Source organism: Papio anubis, chromosome 18 (assembly GCF_008728515.1).
Source record: "Papio anubis isolate 15944 chromosome 18, Panubis1.0, whole genome shotgun sequence".
NCBI classification, from domain to species: Eukaryota; Metazoa; Chordata; class Mammalia; order Primates; family Cercopithecidae; genus Papio; species Papio anubis.
The window spans coordinates 44,257,635-44,275,314 of NC_044993.1; positions in this window are offsets into that span (position 1 = coordinate 44,257,635).

A 17,680-nucleotide genomic window follows, 5' to 3' on the forward strand; every position below is an offset into this window, starting at 1 on the left:
GGCCAATATTCAACATTCTTAAAGAAAAATTTTCAACCCAAATTTCATATCCAATGACTAAGTTTCTATAGTGAAGGAGAAATAAAATCCTTTACAGATAAGCAAATGCTTAGAGATTTTGTCACCACTAGACCTGCCTTACAAAGAGACCCTGAATGAAGCACTAAACATGAAGGAACAACCAGGTATCAGCCATGGCAAAACATGCAAAATGTAAAAGAACCATCGAGGCTAGGAAGAAACTGCATCAACTAACGAGCAAAATAACTGATTAATATCATAATGGCAGGATCAAGTTCACACATAACAATCTTAACCTTAAATGAAATTGGATTCATCTCCAATGAAAAGACACAGACTAGCAAGCTGAATGCGAAGTCAAGACCTCTATCCAGTCTCTACCTTCAGGAGACCATCTCCTGTAGGGGCATACATAGGCTCAAAATAAAGGGATGGAGGGAAAGGTTACAAGCTGGAAATGGAGAATAAAAAAGCAGGGTTTACCAATGCAGGTATACAATCAAAACAGACTTTAAACCATCAAAAGATCCAAAAGAGGGCGAAAGGCTATTACACTGTGTGTTAGGGATCAATTCAACAGGGAAAATAACTATCCCTAAATATATATGCACAATACAGGAGCACCCAGATTCATAAAGCAAGTCCTTAGAGACTTACAAAGGGAACTTAGACTCCCTTTAATAATAATGGGAGACTTTAAAGCATCTCCCTGTAGCATTAGACAGATCCTTCTGAATGAAAGTTAACAAGGACCATCAGGGTGTGACTCTATCTCTGCAGCAAGCAGATACCTAATAGACATCTATAGAACTCTCCACCCAAATCAACCAGAATAGTTCTTCTCAAACACATCGTACTTATACTCCAAAATTGACCACATGGTGGAGTAAGCCTCCTCAGCAAATGTACAAGAACAGAATTATAACAAACTGTCTCTCAGACCACAATTGCAATCAAGAGCTAGAACTCAGGACTAAGAAACTCAATCCAAAACCGCTCAACTACATGGAAACTGAACAACCTGCTCCTGAATGACTACTGGGTGCATCCACAGAAATGAGGCAGAAATAAAGATCAATTCTTTGAAACCAATGAGGGAACAAAAGATACAACATACCCAGAATCTCTGGACATTTAAAAGCAGTGTGTTACAGAATTTAGCATAAATGCTCTAAGAGAAAGCAGGAAAGATCTAGAATTGACACTCTAACATTACAATTAAGAACCTTAAACAAGAACAAACACATTCCAAAGCTAGCAGCAGAGAGCCAAAAGAAATAAGCTAAGATCAGAGCAGAACTGAAGGAGATGAGAAAACACTAAAAAACCACTCAAAAAATCAATGAATCAGGTTGGTTTTTGAAGATAAACAAGATTGACAGACCACTAACTAAGACTAATAAAAGAAAAGAGAAAGATCAAATCAGCCTTAATTAAAATGATAAAGGATATCCTACTGACCCCTAAGTACAAACTACCATCAGAATACTATAAACACCTCTCACAAATAAACTGGAAAACCTAAAAAGAATGGATAATTTCCTGGACACTTACACTCTCTTCCAAGACTAAACCAGGAAGAAGTTGAATCCCTGAATAGACCAATAGTAGGCTCTGAAATTGAAGGCCAATGAGTGTGTACCAACCAAAAAAAGTCCGATTCGTTGGGACAGCTGAATTCTACCAGAGGTATAAGGAGATTTGGTACCATTGCAAACTATTCCAATCAATAGAAAAGAATCCTCCTAACTCTCATTATAGAGGCCAACATCATCTAAATGCAAAAGCCATGGCAGAGACACAGCAAAAAAAGAAATTTTAGACCAATATCCACAGTGAACATCGATGCAAAATCCTCAATAAAATACTGGCAAACCAGTTCAGCATCCGAAACATCCCACCATGATCAAGTGGGCTTCATCCTGGGATGCAAGGCTGGATTCAAAAACGATGCTTGATAATAATGCCATCCAGCATACCAGCAGAACCAAGAACCAAAACCATGATTATCTCAATAGATTCTGAAAAGGCTTTTTGACAAAATTCAACAGCCCTTCATGCTAAAACTCTCAATAAATTCATTATTAATGGAGACATTACCTCAAAATAATAAAGAGCTATTTATGACAAACCCAGCCAATATCATACTGAATGGGCAAAACTGGAAAAATTCCCTTTGAAAACTGGCACAAGACAGGGATGCCCTCTCTCACCACTCCTATTCAACATAGTGTTGAAGTTCTGGCTAGAGACAATTAAATGAAAGAAATCAAGAACATTCAGTTAGGAAAGAAGTCAAATTATCCTGTTTGCCTCAGATGACATGATTGTATATTTAGAAAACCCCATTGTCTCAGCCGAAATCTCCTTAAAGCTGATAAGCTTAGCTTCGAAAAAGTCTCAGGATTTTAAAATGTGCAAAATCTAAAGCGTTCTCATACACCTAAGTAACAGACAAACAGAGCCAATCAAGGTGAACTGTCCCACAATTGCTTCAAAGAGAATAAAATACCCACAGAATCAACTTACAAGGATGTAAGGACCTCTTCAGGAAGACACAAACCACTGCTCAGTGAAATAAAGGGACACAAACAAATGGAAGAACATACCATGCTCATGGATGGAAGAATCAATAATGTGTGAAAATGGCCATACTGCCCAAAGGTAATTTATAGATTCAATACCCTCACATCAGCTACCAATGAGTTTCTTCACAGAATTGGGAAAAACTGCTCTAAGTTCATGGAACCAAAGAGCCCGCATCTGCAGGGCAATCCCTAAGTCAAAAAGAACAAAGCTGGAGGCATCTGCCTTCCCCTGACTTAAACTATACCACAAGGAGCTACAGTAGCAAAACAGCATGGTACTGGTACCAAAACAGAGATATAGACCAATGGAACAGAACAGAGTCCTCGAAATAATACACCATCTACAGCCATCTGATCTTTGGCAAACTGAGAGGAAACAAAATGGAAAGGATTCCCTATTTAATAAGTGCTGGGAAAATTGGCTAGCCATAAGTAGAAAGCTGAATCTGGATCCTTTCCCTTACTCTATAATTAATTCCAAGGATGGATTAGGGGAGACTTAAATGTTAGACCTAATACCACTTAAAATCCTAGAGGAAAACCTAGGTAGTACCATTCAGGACATAGGCATGGGCAAAAGAGACTTCACATGTCTAAAACACCAAAACAGCAGCAGCAAAAGCTAAAATTGACAAATGGGATCTCATTAAACTAAAAGAGCTTCTACTTTTAATAAAAGAAACTACCATCAGAGTCAACCAGGCAACCTACAGAATGGGAGAAAATTTTTACCAATTTTACTCTCATCGACAAAAGGGCCTTATATCCAGAACCACAAAGACTCAAACAATTTACAGAAAAACAAACAACCCCATCAAAAAAGTGGGCCCAAAGGATATGAACAGACATTTCTCAAAAGACATTCATACAGCCAACAGACACATGAAAAATGCTCATCATCACTGGCCATCAGAAATGCAAATCAAAACCACAATGAGATACCATCTCACACCAGTTAGAATGCCAATCATTAAAAAAGTCAAGGAAACAACGAATGGAGAGGGATGTGGAGAAATAGGAACCTTTTACTGTTGGTGGGATTGCAAAGCTAGTTCAACCATTATGGAAAACAGTATGGCGATTCCTGAGATCTAAATTAGATGTTCATATGACCCAGCCATCCCATTACTGGGTATACCCCAAAGGATTATAAATTGTCTGCTTTCTCGCAAAGACACATGCCACGCATGTTTTATTTACCTTTTCTTCTAATAAGCAAAGACTTGGAATCCAACCCAAATGTCCATCAGTGACAGATTGGGTTATAGAAAATGTGGCACTTATACCATGGAATACTATGCAGCCATAAAAGGATGAGTTTGTGTCCTTTGTAGGATATGGATGCAGCTGGAAATACATCATTAACAAACTATCCACAGAACTGAAAACCAAGCCTGCGAACACTCTGGGTGGGAATGGTCGAATCCATGGGCATCAGGAAGGGAACATCACACACCGGGCCTATCATGGGGGAGGGGAGGGATTGCATTGGGAGTTATACCTGATGTAAATGACGAGTTGAGGGGGTGCAGCACACCAACATGGCACAAGAATATACATATGTAACAAACCTGCATGTTATGCACATGTACCTAACTTAAGAGTATAATAATAATAAATAAATTACAAAAAAAAAAAAATACTTTGAATTTGTGTTTCATATGAGTAGTATTGACATCTTAGTAATATTAAATTTTTGGACCCTTGAACAAAAGGTCAAGAGTGTGCTGTTTTAAGTCTCACATATTTTTCCATTTCCCAGTTTCCTTCTGCTTGTAATTTGTAGATGAGGTCTTATTATGTTGCCCAGGATGGTCTCCAACTTTTGGCCTCAAGCTATTATCCGTCGTCAGCCTCCTGTTGTATTTCAGTTACATGGATGAGCCACTGCACCTGGCCTCTTTATTGTTTTTCTGACATTTTTATGATTTGAAGACAATTTTTGAAAAAGTTTATAAATATGTGTCTCTTTAGAAAGCTTTTCATTTTTAATGTACTCAAAAACACATAAATTTACCATCTTAAATATTTTAAGTACATAGTTAAATAATATTAAAAATATTCACATTGTTATGCAGCATATTGCTAAAATGATTTTGTGACTTTGTGTTGTAAAACTAAAATTAAATATCTATGAAACAACAACTACCCTTTTATCTTCACCCCTAAGGCTCTGACAGATACTATTCTACTTTCTATTTCTAAGAGTTTAACTACTCTTTAGTTTAGATATTTTATTTAACTGTAGTCAAACAGTGTCTGTCCTTTTGTGACTGGTTTATTTACATAATGTCCTCAAGATTTATTCTTTGTGTAAAAATAATCAGATCTCCCACTTTTTTTTTTTTTTTTTTTTTTTTTTGAGACGGAGTCTCGCGCTGTCGCCCAGGCTGGAGTGCAGTGGCGCAATCTCGGCTCACTGCCAGCTCCGCCTCCCGGGTTCACGCCATTCTCCTGCCTCAGCCTCCTGAGTAGCTGGGACTACAGGCGCCCACCACCGCGCCCGGCTAATTTTTTTGTATTTTTAGTAGAGATGGGGTTTCACTGTGGTCTCGATCTCCTGACCTTGTGATCTGCCCGCCTCGGCCTCCCAAAGTGCTGGGATTACAGGCGTGAGCCACCGAGCCCGGCCCAGATCTCCCACTTTTAAAAAACTGAATAACGTTCCATTATTTGTACATTCCAAATTGCCTTTATCCACTCATTCATTGAGGGACATTTGGGTTGCTCCCACCTATCAGCTTTTGTGAATAATGCTGCAATAAATATGGATATAAAAATAACTTCTTATTTGGCCATATATATGATAGTTTATTCCTGTGCTGTATTCTGTTTCATTGGTCTGTCTGACTGCCTTTATGTCAGTACCAAATAGTTTGGTTACTGTAGTTTTGTAATACAATAGGAAGTCAAGGAGTGTGATATCTCCCATATCATGTTTTTTGAAAGTTGTTTGGCTCTTGATACTCACTTTAGATTCCACATAAGTTTTTAAAAAAAATTTTTTGTATTTCTGCAAAATGAAATGACAGTTAAAATTTGATAGGGATCACATTGAATCTGTAGATCATTTTGGGTAGTGTAAACATCTTCACAATATTGTCTTCCAAACCTTGAACAAGAGCATGCTGAAGAGTGTGTTGTTTCATTTCCACGTATTTGTAGATTTTCCAGTATTTCATCTGCTTGATTTCTACTTTTATTCCCTTTTAATCAAAAGTGATAGTTTGTAATATTTTAGTCTTTTTTGAGACAGAATTTTGCTCTTTTACTCAGGCTGGAGCACAGCGGCTCAATTATGGCTAACCACAGCCTTGATCTCCCAGCCTCAAGCAATCTTCCCACCTCAGCCTCCTGAGTAGCTTGACGCACAGGCATGTGCAATTATGCCCAGCTAATTTGTTAATTTTATATTTTGTAAAGACAGGGTCTCCTTATGTTGCCCAGGCTGGCCATGAACTCCTAAATTCACTCAATCCTCCCACCTCAGCCTCCCAAAATGCTGGAATTATAGACATGAGCCACCATCCCTGGCCAATATTTTACCATTTTGACATTTAGTAAAACTTCTTTTGTGTTCTAGTAGGTCATCAACCCAGGAGAATGTTTCATGACCTATTGAAAAAATTGTGTATTCTGATATTGCTGTGTGGAGTGTTGTGTTTTTTTGTTTTTTTTTGTTTTTTTCACTTCTATTCACTGTGACTAGTGTTTTCTATATGTCTGTTAGGTTTACAGTTTGCAGTGTTATTCAAATTCTCTGTTCTCATGTTAACTTTCTGTCTGGTTTTATTATTCATTACTGATAGTGGGGTAATTATGTCTCTTACTATTTTTGCGTAGACATTTCTTTCTTCATTTGTGTCAATGTTAACTTTATACGTTTGGGAACCCTGATGTGAAGTGTGCATATATTTATTATTAACATAGCTTCCCCAGTGAATTGACAGTTTTATCATTATACAATATCTTTCTTTGTCTGTTGTTTCAGTTTTGACTTAATGTGTATTTTGCATAATTGTGACCCCTCTTGCTGTCATTTGATTACAATTTTCCTAGAAGGTATTTTTCATACTGGCACTTTTAGCCTGTGTGTTTAGATGTAAAGTGAGTTTCTTACAGACAGCAGAAAATAAATCTTCTTTTTTAAATCTCTTTAGCCAATTTATGTATTTCTATTGCATATTTTAATCCGTGTGTATATTCATTGTAATTCTGAAAAGAATGGAATATTTCCATTTTGTTAATAGTTCTATTTGTTTCTTGTAGCTATTTTCTCCTTTTTTCTGCTCTTATTGCCTTCCTTTGTATATAATTGATTTTTGTGGTGACATGCTTCTCTTTCTATTTTAATTTGCCAAGGTCAAATTGCAAGATAAAAGGTTTGCCTTTAATCTAGTCTCTTGACATCTAAACTCCTGAGGTTAAGGCTATGGACGGATCTAAAAACATGAGGTTTCCCCGTTCTGGGTCCCCATTTTTTGGACTTCTGTCTGATTTCTGGAGGAGTGATGAGTCCACACCAAGCAGCAGTGGACAGCAGTGGTCCACCTGTGGACACTTGTTTCCTGTAGGCCCCTCCTGTCTCTCAGTGCACCACCTCTCTTACCCTTGAAACAGGAGTGATATTGGCAGAGAAGAGGCATTCACTCCTATCTGGCAGAAAAGGAGAATTAAGACCCTTTACCTCCCAAAGGTCAGAAAACTCAGAGCCCTCAGAGATGCACTTGCAATGTGGCAGCCACTGGCCACAGCAGGCTACTGAGAACCTGAATTGTATGCAGTACGAACTGAGATATGCTAGGGAAAAATACCAGAAAGTATTTTAAAGATTTAGTTACATATATATATCTTTAATGATTTCATTCTGATTATATGTTGAAATATGTTGGATATATTGGGTTAAATTATTAAAATCAATTTCACTCATTTTTCTTTTTCTTTATGCTATTACTAGAAAACTTTAATTGACATACATGGCTCACATTTTACTTCTATTGTACATTGCTGCAATAAAGGATTGTCTGTTCTCAAAGCTGAGGCTGCCTCAAAAGCCAAGAGGAAAAAAAGATTGTAAAATCTAAAATTTAAAAATAATTGTCATCAGTCTGGCATGGTGGCTCACGCTTGTTATCCCAGCACTTTCGGAGACCAAGGTGGGCGATCACTTGAGCTCAGGAGTTTGAAACCAGCCTGGCCAATATGGCAAAACCATGTCTGTACTAAAAATACAAAAATTAGCTTGGCGAAGTGGTAGGTGCCTCTATCCCAGCTACTTGGGAGGCTGAGGCAGAAGAATCACTTGAACCTAGGGGGCAAAGGTTGCTGTGAGCTAACAGCACTGTACTTAGGCCTGGGTGACAGAGTGATACTCTTTCTCCAAAAAATACAAATATACATAAAACAATTGTCATTATATTGTTCTCATTTTGAATAATACACACACATCCACACCTCTCCCTGCCGCCACACATACACAAAGTGAGGGAAAGAGAGAGAGGATCTTGCTCTGTTACCCAGGCTGCAATGCAGTGGCCTGATCTCAGCTCACAGCAGCCTCCACCTCCCAGGCTCAAGTGACCCTCCCACTTCTGCCTCCCAAATAGCTGGACCACAGACACGCGTGACCACACCTTGCTATGTTTTTCATTATTTTTTTAGAAAAGGTGGGATGGGGGCACTCACATCAAATAAATGATACTTTTAAAGTGCTTTTGAATTTCATTTGCAACTACATTGTGGATGATTTTGCATCTATGTTCATCAGGGATATTGGTCTGTAATTTTTTTTCTTGTAATGTCCATCTCTGGTATTTGCATCAGGGTAATGCTGGCTTTATAAAATGAGTTTGGAAGTATTCCTCTTTCTTCAATTTTTTTCAAAGATTTGGTTCTTTTTAAATGTTTGGTAAAATTCAGCAGCAAAGTTATCAGATCTAAACTCTTTACCCATTCCTGATCTATTCATGCTTTCTATTTCTTTATGGCTAAGTCTTTGTAGTGGTACATGTCTAGAAATTTATTCATGTCTTCTCCCTTATCCAAATTGTTGGGATATCATTGTAAATAGATGTCTATGTACATAGCAATCTTATGACCTTTTGTGTTTCTGTTTTACCGGTTGTAATATCTTCCCTTTAATTCTATTTATTTGAGTATTTACTTCCTAGTCTAGCTAAAGATATGACAATTTTATGTTTTCAGAAAAAAAACAAGTTCTTACATTTTTTTCTACATTTTGTTTTTTTTCTAGTGTTCATTGTATTTATTTCTGCTCTGATTTTTTTTTTTTTTTATTAATTTCATCATCTGCTAACTTTGGGATAAGTTCTCCCTCTTCTAGTTTCTTGAGTTGTATCATTGTTTGTTTATTTGTAATCTGTCTTCTCTTTGGAAGAAGGTGTTTACTGCCACTCCATCTCACTGGGATGAGCACCCGTATTCATTATGGTCCTTTTTGCTTGTTTGTTTTTGATTCCATCAAACTTCTGATCCTAAGATGCACCTTTGGCATACTGGTAAGCAGCAGCGCTAAAAGCCTGCATGATGAGTAGGGGTTCTAAGGTGAGAGACTTACCCCAGATATTTTGGTAGGGACTAATATTAAATTTTCTTTCTCCTTTTTATGACTCATCAGTGCCTGAGTCATAAGGCACATGGAATGTGCACCTCATCATGAGAGTACACATGACAGCAGCAAAGGAAGCAGCAGCTCAGAAAAGACAAGGCCACTGTTTTTTTGTTTGTTTTTTTGAGATGGAGTCTCGCTCTGTCGCCCGGCTGAAGTGCAGTGGCAACATCTGGGCTCACTACAAGCTCTGCCTCCCAGGTTCATGCTATTCTTCTGCCTCAGCCTCCTGAGTAGCTGGGACTACAGGCACCTGCCATCAATCCTGGCTGATTTTTTGTATTTTTTAGTAGAGACGGGGTTTCACTGTGTCAGCCAGAATGGTCTCGATCTCCTGACCTCGTGATCCACCCACCTCGGCCTCCCAAAGTGCTGGGATTACAGGCATGAGCCACTGTGCCCAGCCAAGGCCACTGTTCTTGCTTGCATGACAGTAGCACTTCTTAGAGCAACTGAGTGACATGCATAATTCTCTGCAAAGTAAAAGTCCCTTTTGTTTTTGCAGTTTTACAAGAGACCATACCTGGGTCTGTCCTGAGAGTGTGCAATAATAAACAATGTTCAGATGACTACCCAGGCATTTAGTAATAGTAAGCAGACCAGATGAAGCAACCACAGGGATTCAGCCTGGCTCTTGGTAATCAGGACTGAAGTGCTGACTGATTAAGGTACTGTGTTTTCACTGCCTTGACAGGCAAGTGTCTTGCAAACTGCCTGCCAAATACAGGCTAAAGATGATGACACATCATGCAGAAGCAGAGTCAATTGACCATTTATGTCTAAGTGATGTGTGCTTTAGTGTGGGCAGGGAAGGCAACTCATGATAAAGGCCACAAATTGCTATTTAGACCAAAGTAAAAGCCCACCACCAACTGATGGCTCTGACACAGGTGACTTTTAATGTATCATGAAACCAGTAGGCCAAAAGCAGTTAAAGTTGAGCAGGTGTCCTCAGTCATGGGTGGTTAATCCAGTTCGTGTTGTGAATTGTTTGATTAGCCTCCCCTTAACCCCATTGGTGAGAAATCACCACCCTAGGGCTACTGCAACAGTTAAAACCATGGCACCAATCACCAGACAGATGAGATTGACAGCAGTTATTCATTACACATAATCATGGAAGGAGAAAATTATGTAAGGTATACAGACCCACACAGCCATTGCACCTGGGAGCAGAGAGAACAAACAGGAGGTGTCGGGGAAGCATTTGTAGTATCAAGAGGGTAAGATGCTCCTGGTTCCCACAGGAGGTTGTTATTGGTTGGTCTGGATAATTCTGTGACCTTTGGGGAAACTGAAACACATTATACTACCAACTGCTAAGACTACAATAACATAGACCAGCTGTCATGTATAGTGTATACACTATAATACTAATGACAGTATATTCTCACTTTTTGGATAGATTTTGGGAAACTGTGACTTTAAGTAAAACAATATATTATATAACAAAACCAATTTTACCATTGGTTAATTGATATAAACAAAAGTTAATTTTCCATGGCATATAGTATTTTGTTTTACTTAAAGTCAGTTTCCAAGGACCTATCAATGATGTTAAGTGAGCACTTACTGAACATGTATTTTAGTGATGTGTAATAGAAAGTAGCTATATAAAATATACTAGTCATGTACAAAATTACATGTGCTACACATTACAGTCATGAACGACATAAAAATGTTCTAAAAACTGACAGACCATATACATGAGGGTGTTTTGTTTTGAGTAGGTATATGTAAACCTGCCTTTAAAGGCCAAGGGAGTTGAGAGGTTGAAGAATGAGGTTGACAAATCAAGTTTCTCAGAAAGAAACATTTAAGGGGGACTTATGAATAGAAGCTATGTCTCAGATGGCTGAAGATGGTGGATCCTCCCACTGTTACCCCCTAAACCCAGACACTTATCACAGGAAAGGAATGTGAAGGACAATTGAAATCACTATATAAATTTGCCTAAGGGTAGGATTTACACTAAGTACCTGTTCACAATAACATGGAGGTTGTTTTGATTTAAGAGTAGGGCTTACAGAACAGTAGGTTTCAGTATATGACATAGGTACTTGAAACCCCCCCCAAAAAATTAGAGGAAGTACCTTTGTCATAATTTTAGGGTTTTTTTAAGTAACTTAAAATCTTAAAATCCGGTTATGTTAAATTAAGTAATCTTGTTTCTCACTAAAAATTAGCATTGCTAAGCATTACAATGACAGTTTTAAGACAGTTTTTACCCCAGCACCAGTGATTGGATAATAGGACCCCAGGACCCACCCCTTCAGGTCCTGAATGACAGAAGATGTGAACCAACTCATAGCCACTTGACGATAGGGTAAAAAGTTCCAAGCTGCTGCCCTTTTCAGGCAAGACTTCCTTCATATGCTGAAGCCCAGACCTCACTGTGGACATTTGAATTTAACCTTGTATATAAGGTTACTTTTAGTTATAAATTATACATATATGTTTTTATACATGTATAATTGTATATGTATTTATATATGTTAAATATATTTATATATTATATATAAATATACATATATCATATAAATATATGTAATATTTACTATATATTTATATATAAATATATATTTATAGAACTATAAATATATAATATATATTATATATGTATTTATGTAATACATATGTAACATATGTATTTGTGTAATATGTAAAATATTATATAAATACATATATTATATATGTATTAAATATTAAATATATATTTAATATTTATATATTAAATATATATTTTTTATATGTGTTTATTTATATATATGTACACACATGGCCCAGCATAGTGGATCTCACCTTTAAACCCAGCACTTCTGTAGGCTGAGAGGAGAGGAGCTCTTGAATCCAGGAGTTTGATATCAGCCTGGGCAACATAATTGGATGTTATTGTAGCAGGACAAGCCGCAGACAAAACTCCTCAGACACCGGATTAAAGAAGGAAGAGGCTTTTTATTCAGCCGGGAGTGTCAGCAGATTCGCGTCTTAAGAGTCTGAAGAAGAAATACGTGGCCTTTTTAAAGGCTTACAACTTTAAGGGATCCATGTAAAAGGGTCATGATAAATCAAGCAAGCGTGGAAAACGTGAAGGGGGGGCTACATGCATCAGCTAACAGAACAAAAAGTTTTACAGTGCTTTCTCATACAATGTCTGGAATTTACAGATAACACTAGTAGTTTTGGTCAGAGGTTAATATTATCATTATTATTTTAACCACCAGGGCCAGGTGGTGGTGCCAAGGTCGTCTAGCTATTTATCTTACTTCTGTTTCTTTCCAACTTTTTGCTTTCTCCCCCTTCTCCTGTCTTATAAACTAGGGAAAAGGGGAGATGGGGAAAAGCCGGGAAAGACAGCAGAAGAAGTGGTGGTCTCATTCTATATTTCCTGCCTTTGAGAATTTTCACTTTTTTTAGTGGGAGTTCTCACTCTCATCTTCACTTTCTCTCTGCGAGATAGAGCAATAGTGATTCATATAATACACATGTGCTGAAGTTTTCTGATGAACCAAAGTAGCAACAAAACTTTTTATCATTTGAGAAAGCAAGGGTAATATGCAGGGGAGCAGCAAGCAAGTTCCTATTACTAGCAATACACCTACAATGAGGGTTTTTAAATCACCCTATAGCTGGAAACCATTTTTTTCCAAATAAAGACTCAGGATCAAACTCATGGAAACTAACAGGCACATGTGCCAACGTATGTCCTGACTATGTTTCAAAGCCACCTGTCCTTGATCATCTATTTGTAGGCAATTGGTTAAAGTTAAATTTCCACAGACTCCTCCTTCAGCTGCCAAGTGGTCCAAGGCCAGTCTGTTCTGATGAATAGCATTTCTCATTTGGGTTTCCTGCTGAGCTAAAACAGTCAAAAGCTCTGCCAGTTTCATTAGTAATTATTTCTAAGGCGGCCTGCAACCATTATGATCGATTGAACGCCTTACGTAAAATGGGGTTCCAGTATCCCCATAGACATCTTATTGCTCCTGTGGCAGGCCCATAATGCTGTATGATCCTTTCAGGAGGCCACTCATTATCTTTTTCAGTTTCCTATAACTGTGCCTCTCTTTTCTCGGGGAGGCATAGACAGAGGAAACTAGAATCACCCGTTTTTACAGGTAATAAGAAAAGGATGGTTTAATAGTGCTAATAACACAACTACCTGTCCATTTATTAGGTAACCAAATGTAGGCTCTGTGCCCACACATATCCAGTATAAATACAGCAAGGAGCCGTCCAGTCCTGATAAAGGTCCTGGATGAGCCCAGGCAGTTTTAATTTAGAAAATTTACTAAATGGGTTCTTTTTCAGTGTGATTTAGGCCCCACCAAGTAATTGTTTTGCTGTGCTGTTGTACAACTTCTGTCTTATACAATTAAGCTTTCCTACAGGGATAATGAAATCTTTTCCTTCTCTACAGCTATACAGTATTGTCCAATAATTGGCTTTAGGACCAGAAGTTGCCAAAAGCCTTGTGGGCCTTCTGAACTGGAATTATATCCAGGAGGCTGGATCAGTGGGCACAACTCTCCAGGCTTCCAAGGCCCGTCCGGTCTCAGTGGTTCCCAAGCATACATAACAAAGTAACATTAAGGGGAATGAGTTACATTTTCTGCTAATTGGAAAGAAACAAATTTTTTATCTTTTCAGAAGTTCTGGTGTAGATTCAGCTCCTCATAAAGGTTTGAAACACTGGTTTGGGAGAGCACTAGACTCCTTGGACCCCTAAAATATGCTTAGTGGGGGTTTAACCCTGTCCATCGATCCCCAGGGTTACATGTTCTCCCTTTTCCAACAGAGACCTAGGGAATGGTGATTGTGTAGTTCCAGTGGGTTACAGTGACCAGCTTGGCAGCGCTGGAGGGCTGGCTTCCCCTTCTGAAGATGAACCCCGGGGTCCTTTTGTTCTTTTTCCAAGTAGCTCAAGCTCGCTTACGTGGCCAAAGGCTGAATTTTTCACAACCCTGACTCATGACAAACATGTTATTTTTCTACTCTGTAGCTCCTTTGCCAGTTAAAGAGAACCACATCTGTTCCTGAAAGCATTTACTATTAATGGCTGCACAAGCATCAAATCTTAAAGTTACTTGTTTGGGGATTCCTTTTTTCTTCTGTTCTAGTTATTGTTTACTTGTATCACTAGGAAAAGGCCAGTTCTTAATCTTATTTCAAAACAGTAGTTGCAGGGACTCAGATGGGTTGCATAACACACACACATCAGGTTGAGGATACTTTCCCGGGCTACATACCTTGTACTGAGTGGCATTATACAAACAAGTTCTTTCAACGTTCCCGCCCATTCATAATAACTATAAGAACACAGATTGTTTTTAATTTGCTGTCCTACCTCAGTGACCTGATGAATACACTGGGAACAATCACCAGTTGAGTAAAGGTCAATTGCGTCATACTGTATAAGTCAAAATTTAAGAAAAATGAATCCACGATGAGATTCCTCAATGCTTTTGGCCGTCACGTGGACCAGTCAGCTTCGAGGGTGTGACTGGAGCAGGGCCTGTTGTCTTCTTCAGAGTCACTCTGCAAGGGTTGTCAGGCTTGGTCTTGCCTCCCAGGGTTTTGATTGCTGCAGGTTTTTACCGCGGCTGTGGTGGATCAGGCTGGGATTCCCTGCCTTCACAGCGGTGGGGAGTGGTCAAGATAACAGATCTGGGGTCCTTTCACCGTGGGCACAAGAATATGTTCAGTCCTTGATCCACACTTGATCACCTGGGGAGAGATTGAACTGGGAGAATAAGCTAACAGGGCATCTCTCATTTTACCCAGGCTGAGATTGTTTGTGTAATTTTCCCTAAAAGCCTGTAACTGTCGCTATCAATTTCACTAACTCGAGAGTGCCTGGAAGTCCCACTTAATATGGAGGGCCTATGATATAATATTTCACTTAAAGGGGAATGTTCTCTTCTTCTTTTAGAAGGGGGTACATCTAATTTTAAATAATAACATAGGGAGAGCCTGTATCATTTTTAATCCTGTTTCTGACATACTTTCTCCTAAACTATTTTTGATAGTCGGATTCATCCATCCCACCTTTCGAACTCTGAGGCGGTGGGCAGCATGCAATCTCCATGTGATCCCCAATACCTTTCCTGTCTTCTGTACCAAGTCAGCCTGGCAGCGGCCCATTATCTGAGCCCATCCATAAGGGCAGTCCAAATCTAGGAATAAGATCTAGAAGAAGAAGCCTGCAGGTTACTTCACCAAGCTTTCTCAGTTCATGTTGGACCTCAACCCCACCCAGAGTAGGTACACACAAGAACTAGTAAATACTTGTTACCCCTCCCACACTTGTCCTGTGAAGTCCTGGAGATCTTCCAAGGGGGGCTGCTCCATAAGCTTGTATGCGGTAGACGGCTGGACCTTGTCTCGCGCACTAATAACAGCCGACGTGTACTGCTCGCGTCACCGTTTTGGCAGGGCCTTTGACAAATCACGAGATGTAGAAATACCGACCTAGCACAACTTTCAAGTGACTCCCTGACCTAGATGGGTGGTTTCACGCCAAGGCCGTACAACTGTGGCTCCTAGCAGCTGTATAGCTACTCTCCCATCTGGTAACGAATCCATCCTTCCTCCATCACTTGTCCTCCCTCTGCCTGGAGAAAGTCCTTTTTCTTCTTTAGAAAAAGCCGGTACAAGTTCAGATGCTTGAGAACAGGGAAGCTGTGACTGATGCCGGAAGTGGGCAGATGCTGCTTTTCAAGCCTCTGAGGTCAGCGTTAAATTCCCAAACTACACACCAAAGGTGGAAGCTCACTGTGGTGTCCTCTGCAATGCATAACTACCACTTTGTGGGATTTCATACTGCTTCTAATAATTGCAAGATTTCTTGTTGATATTTTATGTCCTTTCCCCACAGTTCAATAGGCCTTTTTCTTTATATAATGCTCCATGCACTTGAAGGGTTAAAAAAGGCATACCGAGAATCAGTGTAAATGTGTACAGTCTTACCTTCACTGAATTTCTAAGGCTGAATTAAAGCAATGAGTTCAACTTTCTGGGCTGGAAGTGCCCTGGGGCAACGATCCTCTGGCTTCAACAAGGGTGTCAGGATTTTGCACTGCATACCCTGCACATCTTTCTCCTTGTGGGTTGATGAAGCTGCTCCCATCCACGTATAGTTCCCAGTCTACTGATGCCCAAGGCTGGTCCCGGAGGTCAGGTCTGCTAGAGTAAACTGAGTCCAACACTTCTACACAGTCATGCTTGACAGGGCTCTCTGACACTGGGAGCAAGGTGGTGGGATTCAGGGTATTACACACCTCAATGGTTATCGCGGGGATTCTCACAGGCAAACTTTGGTGCCGGTGAGTCTGGCATTAGTTAACCAATGATATATTTAGTATTCATTAAAGTCACCACAGCATGGGGGGCCTTTATGTTCAGGTTTTGCCCAAGAGTCAGCTTATCTGCTTCTTGTACTAGCAAAGCAGTTGCTGCCAAGGCCCTCAGACACGGGGACCATCCTTTAGAAACCCTATCTAGTTGTTTAGAGAGGTAGGCCACCGGTCTCGGCCAGGGCCCCACAGTTTGGGTTAAAACTCCAACCGCCATCTATTCTCTCTCTGACACGTACAATGTAAAAGGCTTTGTCAGATCGGGTAGCCCCAAGGCTGGGGCTGACATAAGTTTTTCCTTTAACTCATGAAAGGCTTGCTGTTGTTGGGATCCCCATTCAAATGGTTCCCGGTCCCCCCCTTTGTGACCTCATACAAAGGCTTGGCTAATATTGCAAAGTTTGGGATCCACAGTCTGCAAAACCCCATAGCTCCTAAGAATTCTCTCACCTGCCTTCTGCTCTTAGGCTCCGGTAGATTGCAAATGACCTGCTTTCTTTCTGATCCCAGGCTGCGCTCCCCCTGTCGGATAGTAAATCCCAGGTAACGTACCTGCTGTCGGCAGATCTGAGCTTTTTTCTTGGACACTTTACACCCACAGTCCTCCAGGTGATGGAGTAGGGCATCCGTTCCCTTGGCGCACCCGACTGCCGTGGGGTGTCCCAGCAGAAGGTCATCGACGTACCCGAGCAACACACAGCCTAGGTCTCTGGTGGGAAACTTCTGGAGGTCTCAAGCCAATGTCTCCCCAAAGATGGTGGGGGAGTTCTTGAACCCTTGGGGAAGCCGGGTCCAAGTGTACTGAGTAGTGACACCTGACTCCAGATATTCCCACTGAAAGGCAAACAGCTTCTGGCTCTCAGGGGCTACTCTGATGCTAAAGAAAGCATCTTTCAGTTCCAAGCAGGTGAACCAGGTGTCCTCAGCTGGCAGCAACCCCAACAATGTGTACGGGTTAGGTACTGTTGGATGTAAAGTCACTGTAGCTTGATTAACCAAGCGCAAATCCTGTCCCGGCCTGTAGTCCTTGGTCCCTGGCTTGGGAACCGGCAGGAGGGGAGTATTCCATGGAGACTGACAAGAAACTA